The 20,920-nt window shown below is 40.9% G+C and overlaps 1 pseudogene; it reads left to right on the forward strand.

Annotated features, from left to right (window-relative positions):
* Window positions 1-16,118: 16,118 nt before the first annotated feature.
* On the forward strand, window positions 16,119-16,301 carry LOC125501979 (annotated as a pseudogene).
* Window positions 16,302-20,920: the final 4,619 nt, after the last annotated feature.

The following is a 20,920-nucleotide window of genomic DNA, read 5'->3' on the forward strand; positions in this document are numbered from 1 at the left end:
TAGGGCGGTATTCATAGTCCGGTCTTAAGACCGTGGTCAAATAAGACGGTCTTCGTCAAGTCGAGCTCGACCTGCTCTTAAGCAAATGCCATAACCGATACACCCTAGCGCCACCTAAAAACCCCAAATAAGACCGTCCAATGACAAGAGGTCGATTGCTGGTCCAGCTAGGAATTAGATCCGCTCTATCGTAATTCAATATATCATAGTCCACTCGCTGATAGATCTAAATTCGTAGCTGAGGTTGCAGCGTGCACTTTTAGGTTACGTTGATCTTTGTGAAATCTCAATAACTTTCGAAGACGGAGTCGTAAAAGAATAATCCACAAGCTTTATATTGTGAAAAGTGCATCTGCATTAGTGAGGGAATAGCTAGGCTAGGTCCAGTGGATATATAGGCAATTAGGTGAGTTAGGATAGATAGGTTAGGTAGGACAGAACGTCATCTATCTCCAGAAATCTCACGATTTCGAAATTAGGCTGCTCTAAGCGCCATAATCTGCTGCTTTACGTAATCAGATTAGTTGTTGCTTTTCGCACAACACATTGCTGCTTTACGCGCATAACAAAGAGATAGAGGACTTCAAACTAATTCAACTATTGGTCAACTCGCAATCATGAGCAGTCTGCAGATACCAATTGTTAATGACATGTTACTAAACGTAATCCAATCTGGCGAATGGCTTTATGATGATCACATAGATCATTTCTCATTGCTTCTGAAAAAATGTTCAGAATATGCACCTCAGGAGACATGGCGGGTACAGATGCCTGATACAATAGAACCTGTTTCGCCAGGCGTCAAGCACGTGCAAATTTTGCATAGTGGTACGCAAGGAGCTGAACACTGGGTTTGTAGCTACTACGATACAAAATCGATATTCATATACGATTCTTTGAATTCAAAGGTGCTCCACAAGGATCATGAAACATACTTGAGGGCGTTGTTTCCCTTCTACAACTTCTCACAGAATCCTGTACAATTTCCTACAGTTCAGCGGCAGCACAATGGGTCTGATTGTGGAGTATTTGCGATCGCTTTTGCTATTTCCATTCTAAATGGGGAAAAACCTGACCAGGTAACATATCATGCAACCCTTATGCGGGCACATTTGCTAAAATTATTCTAAAATAATGAAATCCAACCGTTTCCATGTACGGACGGAACGAATAGCGTTTCAGCAGTCAAAGGCATCTCTTCTCCTAAGCCTCAAATTCCATCTGAAAAAATACCAGATAAAAATTCAACTCCACAAATAAGAATGTATCACACCTCATCTATCAAACGGTTGACGAATGAGGTTAGCCAAACCACAAACCTGCGGACAAATTCGCGAAGCGGCACAATAAAAGGACGTGCTGAAGTTTCAAAACAAGCAGCAAAAAAAGTCAGCAACCGCACTGAATCGGTATCGGTAACTGTTCTTCCCTTGTCTAATCGTGACGACAATCAGCTAGTTAGTGATAAGATTTGTCTCACAACTCAAGTTTCATCTGTTAATAAAAATAGAGAGAAGATAGCACTTGAAAATCGAAAAAGCGTGTTTCGTCTTACACCGAAGTTGGATGCTACGTCCAAAGATATAATAACATCTGGTGGGTGGTTGACTGACGTACATATGGATCACTTGAATCACTTAATTGAAAAATATTCAACATTTTCGCCTCAAGAAACGTGGCGAGTTCAAATGCCAAACACAATTAAGCCGGTTTCATCGAATGAAAAGCATGTTCAAATACTGCATAGCGGTAATACAGGACTAGACGGGCACTGGGTATGCAGTTATTTCGACGGTAAATCGCTATGCATATACGACTCATTAAATAGGAAGACTCTTCATGAGCACCATGAGATATACTTGAGAAAACTGCTTCCTTTCTATCAGTTCCAGAGCCAACGTATCAAATTCCCACAAGTTCAACAGCAAAGTAATGGGTCCGACTGTGGAGTCTTTGCTATTGCATTCGCAATATCGCTTATCAACGGTCACAACCCATCACAAAAAAATTACGATATCTCTCAGATGCGAACACATCTGATAAAAATATTAGAAAGCAACGTCATAGAAAACTTTCCATGCGTTAACAAGCAAAAGACCACCGCTTCGAAAAATACTGGTTCTTCCAGAAAACGTCAGGCACCTGGCGAAGTTGTCGCGGGACAACGTACACAACAAAATAAAAAGAGAAATACGTTGGACAAGGTAGCACAAGTCAGAAATAACCCTCTGTTAACGAAAATGTCGCATCCACCGCACAAGGATATGAATAATAATAATGATGACAATAATATCAAAAAAGATGATGACAAGTCATGGGAATCGATTCAGAAAGATATAACCTCAGAAAAGCCCCCAGTGGAACCACGTGACAGCAACACATCCGGACGTACATTGTCGGTCATGGATGATCGGTTACATGATCGTAATGAACAAACCATCGTTTCCGCGCGTATCTCAGATGTTGGAAAACGTAGAGAACAAAACAAAAAATGTTATCATACGAATATCGAAGCGCAGCGGGCTCGGCAGAGAGAACGTTATGCCCTCAATGTCATGAAGCGAAGAGCTCGACAACGAGAACTTTATCTCTTTAATAAAGAAACACGCCGTGCCCGAAAAACATATAGATATCTGCTTGACAATGATAATCAGCGAACTCTGAAACGTAAACGACATTTGTCCTATATAGAAAAAGAACGTGAACGGCATCGTAAGCGGTATGCTGCCCAAATAGACAGAGAACGCGCGCGATTGCGAGCCAATTATTCACGACGTTGCGATCCACAGCGTCCGCAGATGCAGTACAATGAATTTAATGACATACGAACCAAGAGGAATGATGACGTACGACAAAAAATAAGTGCCGCCAGCAGAATCATTACAAAATATCGACTTATCCGTGCGGCTAATTCCATGGCAGTGAGGCAATGTAAAGAGAAATATGTGACAAAGATATTACCAAAAATCAGTGAAAAACGCAAAACTGAGAGCAGATTAAAAGCAGAATCTATAGTAAAATGGTGTCTCCATGAAAGAGAATGTAACATCATAGCGTTAAAAAAAAAATTAATGGCCGTTAAGAAGCAGGCACAAATATTGTCAACAAAAGCTGCCGAATGTCACGATTACAGTATTGAGGATAAGCTAGGTGCATTATGTGGTCCATCTAAACACATTGCTTCCGGTGAACCCTATTTTGCAGAAGCCGCATACAAGAGTGTTCACTTATCAGACGCGATCATAATCAACCGAACGGGGCAAGCAGTAAACATCTTGCCATTGGCTGAGCCAACGAAAAAATCAAAAGGCATGAATAAAAGTTGGCTCTGCGGTAACATGTGTAAAACCGAAGACATACATCAGCTGAATAAATACCTCAGTTTTCTACAAATCACATCGAATTGCTCATTGAAAAATATGAATAAATTCATTGAGCGATTGGATTGTAACGTAAAACACATAGACGTCAAGCTAGGTCATTCACAAGTGTGTTACATGGATAATGCCAGCTGCAAATCAATTTTTTTACCCGTCCAGATATTAGCACCACATTTTCCTTCGGTGCGATACATACAGCGGTTAGTATGCAAGACAGTGAACTGTTTTGAAAAAATACTCACTATAGACAAAGCTCTAGAAGATGGCGACATAACGAAATTGAAAGAAACATCAGAACTTGCCCAACACAAAGCAAATACTCTCGCTAGCAATGTTACGCAAGAAATAGATCTCAACGAAGAAAATATAATATCTAAGCACGTGATCGCGTTTAGAACATTAACAAAGCGATCTATGGATACTCCACGGTACGTATGTGTATCCTGTGAAAAACTTTGTTTCCAAAGAGAGGTCACGAACGTTCAGAAATTCAGGAAACCTATGACTAGTCTACTATGGGCAGAACTGATGCAACACGTCGCAGCTCGAGGTAACGATTGCGATTATGTTTGTAATTACTGTCTCCCGAAGCTTCGTCAAGACATTATGCCACCAAAATGCGTACTGAATAAACTTGCTACCGAGTCGGTACCCGAAGTTATATCGCGCTTGAATGATTACGAGCGAATCTTGATTCAAAGAGCAAAGGCATTCCAAACTATTCAAAGAATGGGCACCGTTGCAAAAAAACATCTACCCCATAGAGAGACGGTGCAAAAAGTCAAGGGCAGAACATTTCATTTGCCCCTTCCCCTTGAAGAAACTTTGAAAAAAGTCTGCCGTGAAACGGATCCAATTAATCTAGACCATGAATTCTACATTCTAGTTCGTGGTATCCCAACAAAATCAAAATTGGTGTGGGAACAACTAGTCGATATGAATAAAGTGTGGGAAGCGTTAGTCTGGCTCAAAAAAAATAATCCACAATATTTAAAGATCGAGCTGAATGCATCAGCCGATCTTTTGCTGGCTCACATAAAAGACGTAGAATTCCAAATACAAGACAACCAAGATACAGAATCAGTTTATGATCACGAAGACGATCCTTTAGTCGAACAAAACGAGATTCACGATGATGAAAAAGCTGATGAGCGCGCAGCATTACTTACTCAGGCTGCGGCATCGGATGCGCTGTACGAACAATATACCATATATCCGATGTACGAAAAAAAAGAAAATGAAACGGCGACCAACCTCTATCAAATGTTGAAAATACACGACGTGCCATTAGACAACCGTGAAAAAACACTAGATCTGCAATGTTTTCCGCATTTGTATCCTCACGGTTGTAACGGACAGCACGAAGATAGACCCAAAAGCATAACTCATTTCGAATTCATCAAATCGAGACTTATGTCAAAGCATCCACAATTCAGAACCGATCAACAATACCTCTTCTATCTATTAAACGATGCTAACAACAGACAAATAAACGGTGGTATTTATTACAAATTGAATATTATTAATCCAAGGGAGCGATTTACTGCGGCAAGTTATTTAAGTAAACTTTTCAAGGAAGAGTTGGAGGGAAATTTAAATGCTATATTTGCAAGACTCCGTAATACGGAGCAATATTGGAGTCGGCCAAGAAATGACGTATCCTGTATGATATATAATTACGGACCGGTGACATGGTTCCTCACATTGAGTCCAAGCGAATGGTTGTGATCGGATATGACAGAATATCCACGCGAAGTCGGAGGTTCCTCCGCCGTGAAGTGGAGTGAATGCTCGATTTCATATCTTCTCCAGATAACCCCATTGGGAAATTAACGCATTTCTTTTGGAGGCGAGAATACCAAGGTAGAGGAACGCAGCATTTTTATTTATTGATCTGGATCAAAGATGGTCCGATTCTTAGAACATCTTTCAATCAAGAGATAGCAAACTTTATTCTTAAATATGCTACTTGCAGAATACCATCTAAAGATGTTTCACCAAACCTCTATCGTCGTGTTAATACGCATCAACGGCATACCCATAATTCCTATTGTTTGCGAAGTAAAGCGAACAAAAATGGGAAATCTGGAAAAGTCTGTCGTTTCGGGTTTTCTTGACCAATCACGAATAATTTCGTTATGCGAGATGTGGCCATTTCGATCGCTGGTAGGCGAACGCTTAAGTCTAAAAGCAGATTGTACGACCTGCCCCGCACCGAAAAGGAAGGCAATATTAACGACTACAACCCGGCAATTCTTACGGCCTGGGAAGGGAATATGGACATTCAGTTCATCGGAGAAAAAACCACACTCCTGAATCGGTATGTCACTAAATACGTCGCTAAGCCCGAAAAAAGCAACTCAGACACAAGTTTCGCAGACGTAAATTCCACGAAATCTTTGTGTAGTCGTTTATGGAATTTTGCCTCGCGCATGTTGAATCATAGAGAATGTGGAGCTCTTGAAGCCGCAGATACTCTACTGGGGATCCCATTGTACGGCACAGATCCGGAAACTACCATCAGGTGGATAGACGTGCAAATGATCAGAAATAGAAAAGTAAAATCTCGCAAGGAAATCGAAGCCTTGGAGGCCGATTCCACTGAAATATTTTGCGATTCGTTAGTCGATACGCATTATCCCGCACGACCACAGGAATTGGAATCTACCAATTTATACGACTTCGTACAATGGTACGATACAACGAAGGTAAAACCAACAAGTAAAGATGTAGAATATTATTCAATGGGCAAGTCGCTATACTTGAAGAAGCGTAAGCGTCCATGCCTTGTAAATCACTATAAAAATAACGTCAATATTCAACCGGAACGTTATTTTTACGCCTTGCTGCTACTCTTCCAACCATGGAGAGAAGTAGACGAACTCCGTAACGGATACGACACTTATGCTGAGTCATTTCAATCAATGCAATCAGAACTTGCACAAGCATTGGAATATCACGAACGCATAACCGAAATACAAAAAGGTATGGAATATGCAAAGGAAATGATTGAAAAAAAAATCGCAGATAATGCAAACGACAATGATAATTCACAAAATAGCGATACTGTACCACTCGGCTGCGTACCTATCGAGGCTGAAGGTGCGATGAAGGAATTCAAAGACGCAGCTAAAAAAGTCGAAACCGTAGACGTTTCAGAAATGATAAGCAGGCTGAATATGGATCAGAAACGAGTTTTTGATCAGGTTATCAAAGCGGTGAGTTCGAACCAAATCTTACGACTTTTCGTCAGTGGAGAAGGTGGAACTGGTAAAAGCTTTCTCATAAAAACTATCAGATGTTGGATCAAGCAGCATGCTAGTAAAGATACTGCGATAACAGCTCCAACCGGAATAGCAGCATTCAATGTTGACGGCTTGACTGTTCATAGGCTATTTCAATTGCCAGTTGAACACGGCCGTACTCCAAAATACAAACCGTTGTCAGACGTGGTCCTCAAAACCATACGGGACCAACTGAGAAACGTTGCCCTGATAGTGATAGACGAAGTTTCGATGATTTCTAACGTTACGTTCATGTACATACATCTTAGATTAGTCGAAATCTTCAATACCGCAGACTGTAGAGACGGCTGGTTTGGTAATAAGCACATCCTCCTTTTCGGAGATTTGCTACAACTCCCACCTGTTCACGAGGGACCCTCGTTCACAAAATTATCGAACACCGATGTAGAAAAACTCATAGGCGCAATGGGTAGTGTGGATCTGTGGCGTAATTTATTCACATACGATGAACTCACTATCAATATGAGACAAAAGAAAGATCAGACGTATCGCGAGATACTCGCAAGAATACGCCTTGGGATCGTTACTGATTCGGACACGAGAATATTGTCATCGAGGAAAATCAAATTCGAAGCAAATGAGTTCAGAGACAGAATACGAGAACTTTGCAATTATATAAACAATTTACCTATTGACACAGTCTGTTTACTTCCCACGTGTCGCATGTGTGATGTTCTCAATGAAGCAATGTTGAGCGAGATTCAGACCGACGAGATACAATTATTGGCTCATGATACGGTTGATTGTCCACCGTACTTAAAAAAAAACGTTCAGAAAATGTTGAACACGGATGACGAAGACAGTTCACGAACTGCGGGTCTATCAAGAATGATTATTGTAAAAATTGGCTCGAAAATAATGATCAGACGGAACATTGATGTTACGTTAGGCCTCGTAAACGGCACTATTGGTACAATAACAGCAATATCCCGAGCTGCTGATACCGGTGACGTAGAAACAGTGCAGATTGTCTTAGCTACAGGCGTCGTACATGCTCTGGAGCGCGTTGATGTGAAACTTGAGGTGATGGAAGGCGCTTACGTTATCCGAAAACATTTTCCTATTTGCCTCAGTTACGGTATGACAATTCATAAAAGTCAGGGCCTGAGTTTAAAGAACGCCGTAATTGACGCAGGCAATACCGTATTTGCGCGTGGACAAGTTTACGTTGCTCTTTCGCGAGTAACCACACTAGAAGGTCTACATCTGATCAATTACGATCCTCACTCTGTATTAGCGAATGGATCAGCCATTTCAGAATATAATAGAATGAGGAAAATGTATCGTCCAGATCTGATGCCGATGACTCTCACGTCGATGAGAGCAAAGAAGATACCTGACTGCAGATGGTCGATACCGAAAGATGTCGTCACATGTCAGGCACCAGCCGAAGAAACTGCAGCCAATTTGTGGCGAATAAAAGGCTTACAAAATGCTGATCACGTCTCTTGTTACGCTAACGCAACAATCCAGTGTATCTTACACTGCAAAACACTGAGAGACCATTTATTGCGTCAGAATGAAATAGATGATGTCTTGAGAACGTTAATTAATGATTATGCTAACTCAGAAGACCCGGTGAATGTATACACCGCTAGAAGACTTGCGGGTGAACAGTTTACTGCGAATAAGCGGCAAGACGCGTCCGAATTTTTAACCGGTCTAATTTCTAATCACAATGACCTTAGCACGATTGTTGAGCATCAGCTGACGATAAAACTACTCTGCAAAAATTGCGGTTACACTAATACCTTAATCGAACGCAGTACAATATTGTCATTGGCACTGCCTAAACTTTGCAAAAAAACACCAAGGTTATCGGACATATTCAACGATAATCTATCGCACTGGAAAACGGTAAAAGGATCGTGCGGTACTTGCAAATCGGAAGAAATGTGCGCGAAAACTGAAATATTATCATTAAACAGCTGTTTAATTATTCAGCTGATGCTATTTTCGATAAAAAACGGAGAAGTTATGAAATCGAACAATTACAGCATAAAAGCAGTACCCACGGAGAAAATTATGATCTGCGCTAAAAGTTATAAAGTAGATAGTGCAATTTTCCACCATGGCCGCAACATAACGGAAGGACATTATACAAGCATGCTACGAGAAGGGACGTTCGCCTGGGTGAACGCTAATAACGAGAATATCAGGAAGCAAACCTGGCCAAGAAATGCAAAGGACGGATACATATTCTTCTTGCGACAAATTTAAATGCGGCGTAAGACATGTCGATAAAATATAAAAATAAATATAAGAAACGAATTAGGCAAATGCCATAGAAACGCAACTACAATCCCTGCATATCAGTAACTCTACCATCGCCGGTCACAGGCCCGGGTGAGAAAGGAGGTAAGCTGCAAGCAGGGTTTATGGTTGCACAAATATAGCTGGCAGACCGAAGTGCAATACTCGTCCTCTTCAAAGACACGCAGGGTACCCTTAATCGTCTAAGGAAATCAATAGATGCAAAACTGCCAGCAAATAGTAGATGAGCCGATTGATAGCCCAACAATCCAAATATTACTCTTCGTATATAATCAAAGTTTTCTACCTATCGCATAAGAGATGAGACAAGCGAAGAGTACTCGCAATAGAATAGGTTTATGTAATAGAAAAAACGATATAACATGAATGCAACTATAACGCCTGCATGTCAGTAACTCCGCCATTGCCGGTCCCAAGCCCGGATGAGAAAGGAGGAGGGCTGCATGCAGGGTTATAGTTGCACACGATGTGGGGGGGGGGTATCTATAAAGGATGGAGCAGCTGATACTTACAAGTTATGCATCCTTAATTATATCATCAATTTGTAAATCCACGAATCAACGGAAGTTATTCGACTATTTCATAAGGATCTACAGCTTCGAGTTTTTAATGCTTTTCAGACGCGATTCTCCGATCAAAGACGCAGTTTTTGAAACCATGATGATGGAGCACCCCTAATGAGCCGCAGATAAGAGTTTAACATTCATACGGGTAAAATAATAATCGGAGAACACTGCACCTAGTGCCAAGAATATAATTCCACAAACACGAACAGCGAACTGAAAAACTATGGATTCTGTTATAGTTTAGCAGTTGCCAATGCATTTCTGACATAGGACCTATTACATGAGTTATATAAAATCGACTGACGAAATTGTTAACTGTCGCAGCAATTCGTAGAGCTACATAATCATTTGATAACCGTAAATCACAAGTGTGATGATCACTTAATTAAGAGACTCGGTAAAGTTTAGCGCAAGGTACATTCAAACGAGCGGGCGCTCTACCGAGTGCTCGAAAGCGCAATAAGGATTCGCGTTTTATTGAACAACACACATATCAACAATATGACAGCAAATGCGGAATTTTATCGCTACTGGGGGCGAGCTTTCATTCAAGCCTGACAAAATACAAAAAGTTATGAAATCCCACAAAAGGCACCTACGGTGCAAAAAAGTTCGCCAAGTACATCAAATGTTCAACAGTCACTACCATCAAAATATATTTACTGATTATTCAGAAGAATTCATGAATAATAGAAAAAAAAGAATCCAAATCAATTACTGTGCCAAGTACATGGAACTTTGCTACACAAATAGAAATTCTAGAGAAGATTGGAATAAAAATAAAACAACCCTAATAATTAATTGAAAGATGACGAAATTGGAAAGCAATTGATAAAAATCAATTCGATAAATCAAAAAACAATAAAGATTGAGAAAATAAATTAAATTAAAAAAAAAAAAAAAAAAAAAAAAATTGGAGGTAGTAGGACTTGGCGGGCTATTTAGGGGAAAAAATTCAGAATTCTTGCGGGGCAATATAACATCAGCCCGCCAAGAACTACGTACTCCAATTTTTCTTTTTTTTTTTTTTTTTTTAATTTAATTTATTTTCTCAATCTTTATTGTTTTTTGATTCATCGAATTGATTTTTATCAATTGCTTTCCAATTTCGTCATCTTTCAATTCAAAGTTCCATGTACTTGGCACAGTGATTGATTTGGATTCTTTTTTTCCTATTATTCATGAATTCTTCTGAATAATCAGTAAATATATTTTGATGGTAGTTACTGTTGAACATTTGATGTACTTGGCGAACTTTTTTGCACCGTAGGTGCCTTTTGTGGGATAAATCAAATATTTATCAGAAAACAATTTATTTCCAGATGTTTTCATTAATACTTTTTTCAATTTTTTTTTACTGTTGTTGAAAAAATTTTCAAATGCAAATTAATTATTCATGACGTTATGAAAAATTTCTTTTCCAGAAAAATATAACAATGATTTTTGAGAAAAAAATCGTTTGTTATAAACAAAATTATAATATTGGAAAATGCATTTTTTAATGTACAATTTCTTTTTGCTGCTGAATAAAAACATCAAGGTCGCATTAAGGTACCCTTTTGATTTTAAAAATCATTATAGGTATGTGGTACTTTTTCACATGTGACCAAAAAAAAATGTTCATTCTTCATTTGTTAGCTAAATGAACAATTCGTTGTAAACAAATATCATTGTTAGCTAAATGAACAATTCGTTGTAAACAAATATCATCCGTACCATCGCACTATATATTTTATATTCTGCAAAAAAGAAAAAACAAAAACAACCTTTTTTTGTTTGAGAAATTTTTTAAAAAATAGTATTCATACAATTTCACATATTCTCATGTTGGAAGCGGTCCTATTCGGCAGTTCTTAGATGTTTTTGGAATATAAAATCGAAAACACGCGAAAATTCAAATTACTCAATAAACACAAAAATTAGGGCTATCTGGTAATCGCAAAAAGTCGGCTCGCTGACCAGATTATCCTAATGAGATTAAAATTCCCGGGAATGACCTGTTTTGTCGATATAACAGAACTCGTGGCGCGACCGGTAATTACTGTTTAGCGACCTGTGTTTCCCGTATTGCCGATGCCGAGCATTGTAGTTGAGTCCGAACTGTTCGAGGTCACTAAGAGGGCGTTCGGCGACAGTGAAAATCTCGAGCTTCAATAAACCCTATTTCGCTGGCTGTCTTTAAATATCTTCAGTCAACGCTACTAGCTACGGCTGCATGCACGCCACCTGGTGAGACTGTCACGTAGCGCTCAATTGTGGGAACGTACAGAGAAACAAAAAACAAATAAACCATACAAAAAATACGAAATACAAAACGCAAAAATACAAAAAATGATAACATACAGCAAACGCAAAAATACAAAAAATGATACATTGCCTAAATGATTTTTTAAATCGAACAAGTAAGATCCACGAAAATGATAAAGTCACACATGACAAAATCAGCCGAGTTGAACATATGCAAAGTAGTTTCAAAATAGGAATAGAAGCAGAGGTTAGGCGACTTAAGAATAGACCGGTAGGACAAGGGAGCGATAATCATACAGAAAGGCTAATCGCTAAACAGATCAAATTACCTACGTATTCAGGAAAGCACTGGGAAAAACCAATGAATTACATTAGGGAGCTGGAGGAATACTTTAGATTGTTAGATGTCGAGGACAAAATATGCTTCACGCTCATTAACTCTAGCTTAAATAACGAAGCAAAGTATTGGTGGATAGCGCGACGCGATAGTATCACAACAATTGAAACATTAAAAATCAGATTTTTGAACCGGTTCTGGGGAGAAGAAATCCAACGAGAAATTCGGACGGAATTAGAATTTGGGTATTACTCTACGGATTCCAAACTTACTTGGTCCGAATATGCCGGGAAAAAAATTGCGTCCGCGTCGGGACTAGATCCGCCGATGTCAGAAGACGAAATCGTCAGAAACCTCATCCGCCATTTTGAAGACACCGTTGTCGGGGCAGCTACATGCCGAAACATCAGGGATATAGATCAGTTTTTAGCTTTCCTGGATGAAATGCAAACAGGAGGGAGATCGAACGCACCTAAGATTCCAGGTATACCGTCATATAATCGCATGGTTCAAAACACGCCACGTATAACTGATGACAGACCAAAACAGACTTGGCGAAACCCGGGTGCACTAAGCCAAACTACAGGGAGCGGTCCCAAACCAGTCACGGGCAAACCTGTAAACAGCACACCCGACCCAATAGACATTAGACGTAGGACATTGCCATATGACGGAAACCAAAACAAACGAAATTGGACGAATACTAGAGTCGGTAGTCTTGTAGAAGAAACCGTCGATAATGCGATCGATGAAACAGAATCGATACCGGAAAACGAGATGGCGCCCTGCGGATCAAGTCGCTAGAATCAAACACAGGGCGCAACTTACAAATTTCCGCGACTGATTTAGACATATTTGAGGATCCCAGGGAGTACCTAATTAAGGAACCCGGGGAACCAGAAGAAAAAACCAATTACTGCCCATGGGTATTTATTACAATAGAGGAAACAGTAACCTTAGCACTAGTCGACACAGGGAGCCAGGTCACGGGAATTTCCGAAGAGTTCTTTCTAAAACATCGAAACACGTTTGACAGACAGTAAGGCAATAAAAATAAAAGAACAGATATTTGTGTCAATTAGGATAGGGGAAATAACTGATCAGCTTTGTCTCATAATCCCCAAAATCAGGCACGACGTCATAGTAGGGATCGACACACTACGCCGGTGGCAAAGTGATGTGGACATTGAATCGAACACCTTGCACATTCAAGTCAATACGAGAAAAGAGAGCATTAACTTAGAAAGGTATCATTACCAAGAACCTCTGGACAAGGACCGGCTTAAAATTTCTGAAATCCAGTCAGCCACCGGGGGCACTCTTAGTCCAAACACACAGTATGAACCGACCGATGATGAGATAAAAGAGAAACTTTCAGAGTTTCAGGTACTAAATAGTCAGCAAGTAAAATCCTTTACAGACGTAATTAAAAAATATCGAGACGTATTCAAGAAACGACCGGGTCGAATTACAGTTTACGAACACCAGATCAAAATATACAATGATAGACCTTTTGTCAAGAGATCATATCCAATCCTGATCATGCATCGTGGCAAAGTTGAAGCCGAAATAGAAAAAATGTTAGAAATGGGAGTAATTGAACGATAATATAGTGAGTACATCAACCCATTAGTGGTCGTCACGAAGAAAAATGGTGAGATACGGTTAGTGTTAGACGCCAGGTTCATGAACAAGCTAATAGTACCTGACCATGATTGTGCTCAATCTACTGAGGTCTTGTTCCAGAAGTGCGGGAAGGCATATGTCATGTCCAGCTTAGACCTAACGGCAAGTTTTTGGCAAATTCCCTTACAAGTAGAGTCAAGAAAATACACAGCCTTCATGCATGAAGGAAGAACCTATCAATTTACAGTCACACCATATGGGTTAAGCACTAGCTTTGCAAGTCTGATCAGGGCACTGGATCTGGTATTACGCGAAACAGATAGCTTCACCATCAATTCCGTCGACGATATACTATGTCTGTCAGACAACATAGAGACACATCTTAACAATTTAGAGACACGACTATTTCAGGTATTCAAGAGACATAACATGACAATAAACTTTAAGAAATCAGAGTTCTTTCGAGAGAAAATTAACTTCTTAGGACACTGTATAACAAAAAACGGCATCAAACCACAAACCGAGAAGGTTGAGGCCATAAACCGGTTTCCGGTACCAAAAAAAGTCAAGCAGCTGAAAGGATTTCTGGGGCTTACAAATTACTATAGCAAATTTACCGACAAGTATTCAGAAGTAACATATCCATTATTACGGCTAATTCGTAAAGGGGTCAAATGGGAATGGACGGACGAGGTAAATAAACAGTCTAATAAAGTAAAGGAACTTTTCTGTGACTACATGATAATCCACCACCCGGATCCCAGTCAAAGATATTACTTACAATGCGACGCAAGCAATCATGCAATAGGAGCGGTACTTTACCAGCCTAACGAAAAAAATGAAGAATTAATCGTGGGGTTTGCTAGTCGAATCATGAGGGGGGCGGAACTAAACTACTTCACGTCTGAGAACGAACTCTTAGCCATAGTGTTCGCGCTTGAAAAATTCAGGACATCCATTGTAGCCGCGAAACTAACCATCCGGACGGACCACAAGGCATTGAGATTTATGTTATCATGTAAATTAGTCAGTTCCCGGTTAGCAAGGTGGGTGCTCTTCATTCAGACATATGAGTTTGACATCGAGTACATAAAAGGTTGTCATAACATCGTCGCGGATATACTCAGCCGATACCCTCCCGAAGAAAAAGAAATACAGATCAGATTAATGAACCACGTAAATATAGCTGCTCCGTTAGCAAAAGAAATTAGTGAGGACTTAGAAGAGAAACTCAAATCATTCACACAAATTCAGAAAGAGGATCAAAGGATCAGGGAGCTGTTCGAATCAAACAAAGTAGTGAATAATCCACGATACACCGTTAGAAACGAGATCTTATATCACCGAGGACTAGAGAAACAGTTACATATCTACCAGACCAGTAAACTTAGAGTCAATTTCAAATAGAATATGCCTAAAAATAAAATGTAAAATATAATAAAGAATCTCTGCTATTAGGTCGTCTCAAATTTAGTTTGTATTTAATTTTACGTTATCCTTGTCAGCAATATTGTCATTTGAGACCAGAAGTATTATTTTGAATTACACACCATTGTTACATTAGAATCTGTTAAACATTTTTTCACTATTTCTCTCCTCCATATGACTAGGGTAGGATAGAGACAGCTTCGGCGGAACAAACCCCTCTAGTGTATGGCTCTGATAGTGAGATTCCTACCCGAGTCCAAGGACAGAGCGACAAGTAAAACCCACGTCTGGAGCATAGGCATCCCTCACTTTCGACTCAGGAGACGGCTCTGGCAGCGTAAAAACCTGTCCCGAATCCGTAATAACAATTCAAATAGCAACTACACCCTAACAATTAGCCTCAAAACTCCTAAGAAGCTCGAAATAAAATCATTTGAGTAAACAACTCACACTTACTTAACTTTCGAGACACTGACACTTCGAAAAAAGTAACACTACGTAGAACACGTTTCAGGTGTGCGGCAATATAAAACTCGTGACGAAGCCCCTGCAAACGCACCTGAGCAGCCTCCCTCGGCAATATTTTAACGTGTTTTATGTATATTTGTTTATTTATTCATCTTATTATTCATATTTTTATCTATTTATTATTGATTTACTTTGAAACCTATTTTGAACTCTCGACTCAGGGCAATTACGGCCCTACAATATTATTTTAGCGAATATTCAAACTAGGCGAGGGTCCAGATCCGTTTTTTTTATAATTTGACAATTTTGAACGAGACGATTCAAGATAAAAATTACCCAACCGGATCTGGCCCCCGAAAATACCTCAGAATATATTATTATATATTATATATATTATTTATTATATATATATTAGCCCTCGCCAAAAAGGCGACAAGTATTGTACTGATACCCCCGGGCGTGCAGTGTACACTGCACGCCCGGGGGAACATTTGTTGAGAAAATCAACGCCTTTTATTTGTTCTTATCAGCCTAATATCTGATACGCTCCCCATTGGGGAGCCAGAATATTAATCTGATTTTTGGAAGTCGACGGAGTGTCGGGGGCTTGCTCCGGCTCTGTCACGGAATGTCTCGGCATTGCAGTGCCGCCGTGTACGGCTCAATTATCGAAATGAAACACGAACAATTCTTTTATTTGTTTTTATTTATTTTTATTTTTCCAGTCGAGACGACCCGAAACTTCCGAAGATCAGAAATTTGACCGACCGACGCGACAAAACGAGAATTACGGACCGAGGAGCGATTCTGATACCGACGCCCAGCCACACTTATGAGACCCCCACAATTACCGACAGAGGGACTTACTGACTGGTAACAGGATAGGAGACTGTGCGGAGATGAAGCGGTGAGTCAACGCCATCTTTCTTTCTTCACCTAGCGCTGTCACCCACGGCGACAGGTGCCGCTAGCGTGTCGTCGCCATCTTCTTTCGGAGGCGTCACGTGGCTACCTGTCGAAGAAAAGGCATGCACCCCCCCCCCCCCTCGCCCCCCCCGCCACCCGACGCCGCCGACGTCGCAGCGTGGTCTGAAAATATGGCCACGTTCTCCCATCCCGAACGCGTGACCTTGAGGATTTGTAAAGCCGCGTGAACTGGGGGAGCGTAAGTCCCGCGGTCTGAAGGATAATTTATTATACCTGATGTCGCGGGATCCTTCCGTCAGCGCGTCCGCTCGCGAAGGCGGTTGAAAAGCATCTGCGTGCAAATCAGCCGTCCGGAGCGGCGGACTCGATGCGCCCCCTCGCGGGCTGCGGCCGAAGCAAGTGGCGCGAGTTGCGAGCCGAGGTGCGGCAGTCCGCGAGCCCTCCGCCCCCTCTGTCGTCGCCCGAAGGCGACAGAGGTGACACCTACTATCGCTGTCTCTCTTCTCTATTTTCTCTCTCTTTTTTAAATGCCCGCTTTAAATGCCCACTACATCTGTCTCCGCTATTTTTCAAATTTTCATTTTCTTACTTCTACTAATGCGCTACTCACCATATGCTGATTCGATGCCAGTCTCGACAGCTTTATTGTGATATTTATTCGATTGATTCTATTTATTTATTTATTTATTCGTTTATTTATTATCCTGTTACGTACCTTCATTGTTTAGTTAGTAAGTTTTATTGACTGATAATTTAGTAGGCTTTATACACCTCTCTTCTTATCAATTGATATTTGACTGAGCTTTCTACACCCTATTTCACTATCTATTTGAGTATATAAGGCGTAGATTTAGGTAATTAATTGACTGGGCATTTTACACCCTTATTTTCATTTATTGATAATTGCAGGGCTTTTTACACCCTTTAGTGTTAGGTATTCATACATTTATTGATCAATTCATTCAATAATTTAGACTAGGTCATCAAAACCAGCTCAGTTAGTCACTGACAAAAACAAACAAGACAAAATGACGATTGAAATTATAATAAAATTCCCATTCCCGCAGGAATTTAAGTGCCCGGAATGTTTCGAGAATAATAAAGGGAGAAGGACGGGTGGAGTGTTCAAATCGCACTCGGACCTGCTAAAACACGCAAAGAAACACCACCTGGGGCATACAGTTGAACACCAGTGCGGCGTGTGTGGCTTCACCGGCGATGGAAGATATCCTCTGAAGGCGGTGAAGGCACATCACGCCGCCGCGCATGAAAATAATAAAAATAATCCTCCATGCGCCCCGGGAACAGGTCTGAGTGCGAGGAGAACAACGGGGGCTACTGTAGCTGGTTCTAATACTTCAGGCCGAGGGAGGCTCGATAATTATATTAATTCTAGAAATACAAGTAATGAAGCCGCGACGCAGGGGCGGGGTCGAGGAACAGTCGAGGTCGAGAGAGCAGCCGACCACCAGCGCATCAGGGGCGGCGGTTACCAGGAGAAGGGCTGCTGCCCCACTACTACCATCTACAGCAGCAGCCAGGCGCGGGCGACCACCACTTCGAGCTCCGCGCCAACAACAAGGACCCCAACGACGACACCGGCGACAACTTCGTCGCAACCATCACCCCCAGCGACGGAGGAACTTCTGCCACGGCCCAGGAGGGCCGCCCCCACGCAGGCGAAGGGCCCAAACGACACCTACGAGGGCCCCATGACGAGATCGAGACGCGCCAGCAGCGTGCCGGTGGATGCCTGGCCGACCACCCGCCGGGCAGCGAGCAGCAGAGGGACAGCGGTGCCAACGCCTGGCTCCGCATCAGCGAGGGAGACCCCGGCACCGAAGACGACAACACCCACCAATACCACCAGGGGACTAGTGCCGGGGTCAGAAGAGACGGCGGCCCCACCATCCTATGCCGCCGTCACGATGGGTGCCACGAGGCCGTCGCAGGCCGACGGGGATGCCGCAGCAGCACGCAGAGGGCTGTGGCCGGCATTGAGAGCAGCGTCGCTTCCGCCGGGGATGGCGGGAGGCCCCCACAGCCCTCCTACGAGAGCCGGGGCCCAGCCCTCCTGTTGACCATCAGCGAAGAGCCGAGGGCCCCGGCGAGCGGACTGCTCGGATTCCCAACCATAGATATATTGAACTAGATCGGACAAGTTGCGAAAAGTCGGAGTCATACGGTAGTATGTTACAAAATAAGAGCTCCAGCCTAGGGCGCCATCTGCATTTTATGGTAAAACAGGGTCTTGATCGATAACGTGAAAATTGGCGGCCAACCGCATGACCGATACGTAGGTATGATCAACAAATTCATTCGCCGACTGAAAATATCACGTGGCATATACGCGGTGACGCAATATAAAATATAATCCATTCGGACGATCCAAAATGGAGCGCAGCAATCCGACGAGATGCTCGTACCACTCGAATGACTTGAGCACCAATTGATCATATCAATATCATAGATATATTGAACATGATATCATCATAGATATATTGAACTAGATCGGACAAGTTGCGAAAAGTGAGAGTCATAGGGTAGTAAGTCGCAAAATAAGAGTGCCAGCCCAGAGCGCCCTCTGCGTTTCATGGTAAAACAGACCCTTCATCGACCTCTGAGAGATTATCGGTCAACCGCACGAACGATCTGTAGATCCAATCTTCAAATTCATCCTTATAGACGGTGACGCGCGACAAATATAACACGCTCGTCCGGACTATCGGTATTACGGTGCAGCAGATGAGCTTCTCTCATCACTAGGATGATTTCAGTGCAAATGGATATTATGATAATTTGTTCACATTTGAATACAAAAATCTGAAATACAATATTTTCTGTAAGGAGAATTATTCTTGTTCGGTTGAAAAAAATTTCAGTATAGTTCGCAATATTACGGCTTTGGAAGAAAGTAGTATTTCATGTTCGCTAACACAAACTATCGGTCGAAAAAAAAAAAAAAAACTGAATATAACTGTTATTCTTGTTGGGGCTTGCGAGTAGGAGTTTGTTCGTTGTTCAGCTTTTTGTGAACTTGTTAATATGTCACGATGGAAAGATTTTCGAGTACAGAAAAAATTTAGAAAAACAAAACCAAAATCAAAATCCAAAGATGCCGAGGAAAGGAGAATTAATTGAAAATCAATTGGGAAATAATGATTTCTAAGTGAGAAGAAAACTTGTAACAAGTTTTTCAAAGAAATTAGATTGTTCAATTAATTTTCACTGGAACTTAATGCTATCATTAACGTGTTGTCATTTCCTTCGATTCATTTTCTTTAGTTAGTTTATTTTCTACCGACCGACTTAGGGTCGTTTGCATTTGTATCCAAACGAACCTAAGTCGAAATTTCTTATGTCCAAACGAACCCTGGGCAAATTTTCTCCGTAGAAACGGATTCTGTCTAAACGATTTCTGTCCAAACTAACCTCACTCGCACCAGCAACCAGGCTTTAGCTCGCCGCGCATCAAAGCGACGACACTCGCTTCCCAGCAAATTATCACTTTTGCACCTCGCTCTTTTTTCGTCCTTCTAGTCCTATAGTCTAGTCAACAAGTGCCTTTTGGTCAAATTTGAGTTAGCCTTCGCCGAATTCAATGTAAAGGTGATTTTTGGATCCAGAATGAGCTCGAGAAACTTCAGAAATCGCATGACAACGCGGTTGAAAAAATTACAAAAGTAATAAACAATTTAATGGAAAAAAAGTAGGGTTCGGTTTTTTGCGGATATCTCGAAAACTATTGCGGCTATCTGAAATTTGATCTGAAAAAAATTCAAAAGGGGAAGAAAACACACTAAAAAAAAGTCCAACCTCCCTGAACTGCACCACGAATATTTATGATTTTAATTGAGCTATGAAAAAATGACCGATGACGCCTGATTCGGCTCCCACGCGCGATGCTCGTTTGGGAGACATGAGCAAAAAAAAAATTTATTCAACAGTTTATATATGAATATTGAGGGATAAAAAAATTTAGGTACTTGCTGGAAACTTTAATAAACAATAATCAGTTGGAAAAAAATTAGAACCAGAATTACTCATTAACTGTTGATACGGCAAGTAATAATACGATAGTAGTAATTTTGGTAACAAAGGTAAGAAACTCGAAGAGAACGAAAAAATTCAAGATCCATAAATTTTTTAAATCAAAAAAAAACTAGAATTTTTTTTGTTCAAAAACCCACACACAGTTGTTATTGTATCATATTTAGTAATAAAAAAAAATCTCGCTCGAAAATTCATTTGTTTATAACAAATTGTAATGCGAAAAACAATTTGAAAATAATTGAGAAATTTTTTTCCTTTAGAATGTCAAATAACAATTGAAATTATGATTTAAACAAGAAAATGTTTTCT

The sequence above is a fragment of the Athalia rosae genome, chromosome 7 (assembly GCF_917208135.1).
Source record: "Athalia rosae chromosome 7, iyAthRosa1.1, whole genome shotgun sequence".
Taxonomy (NCBI): domain Eukaryota; kingdom Metazoa; phylum Arthropoda; class Insecta; order Hymenoptera; family Athaliidae; genus Athalia; species Athalia rosae.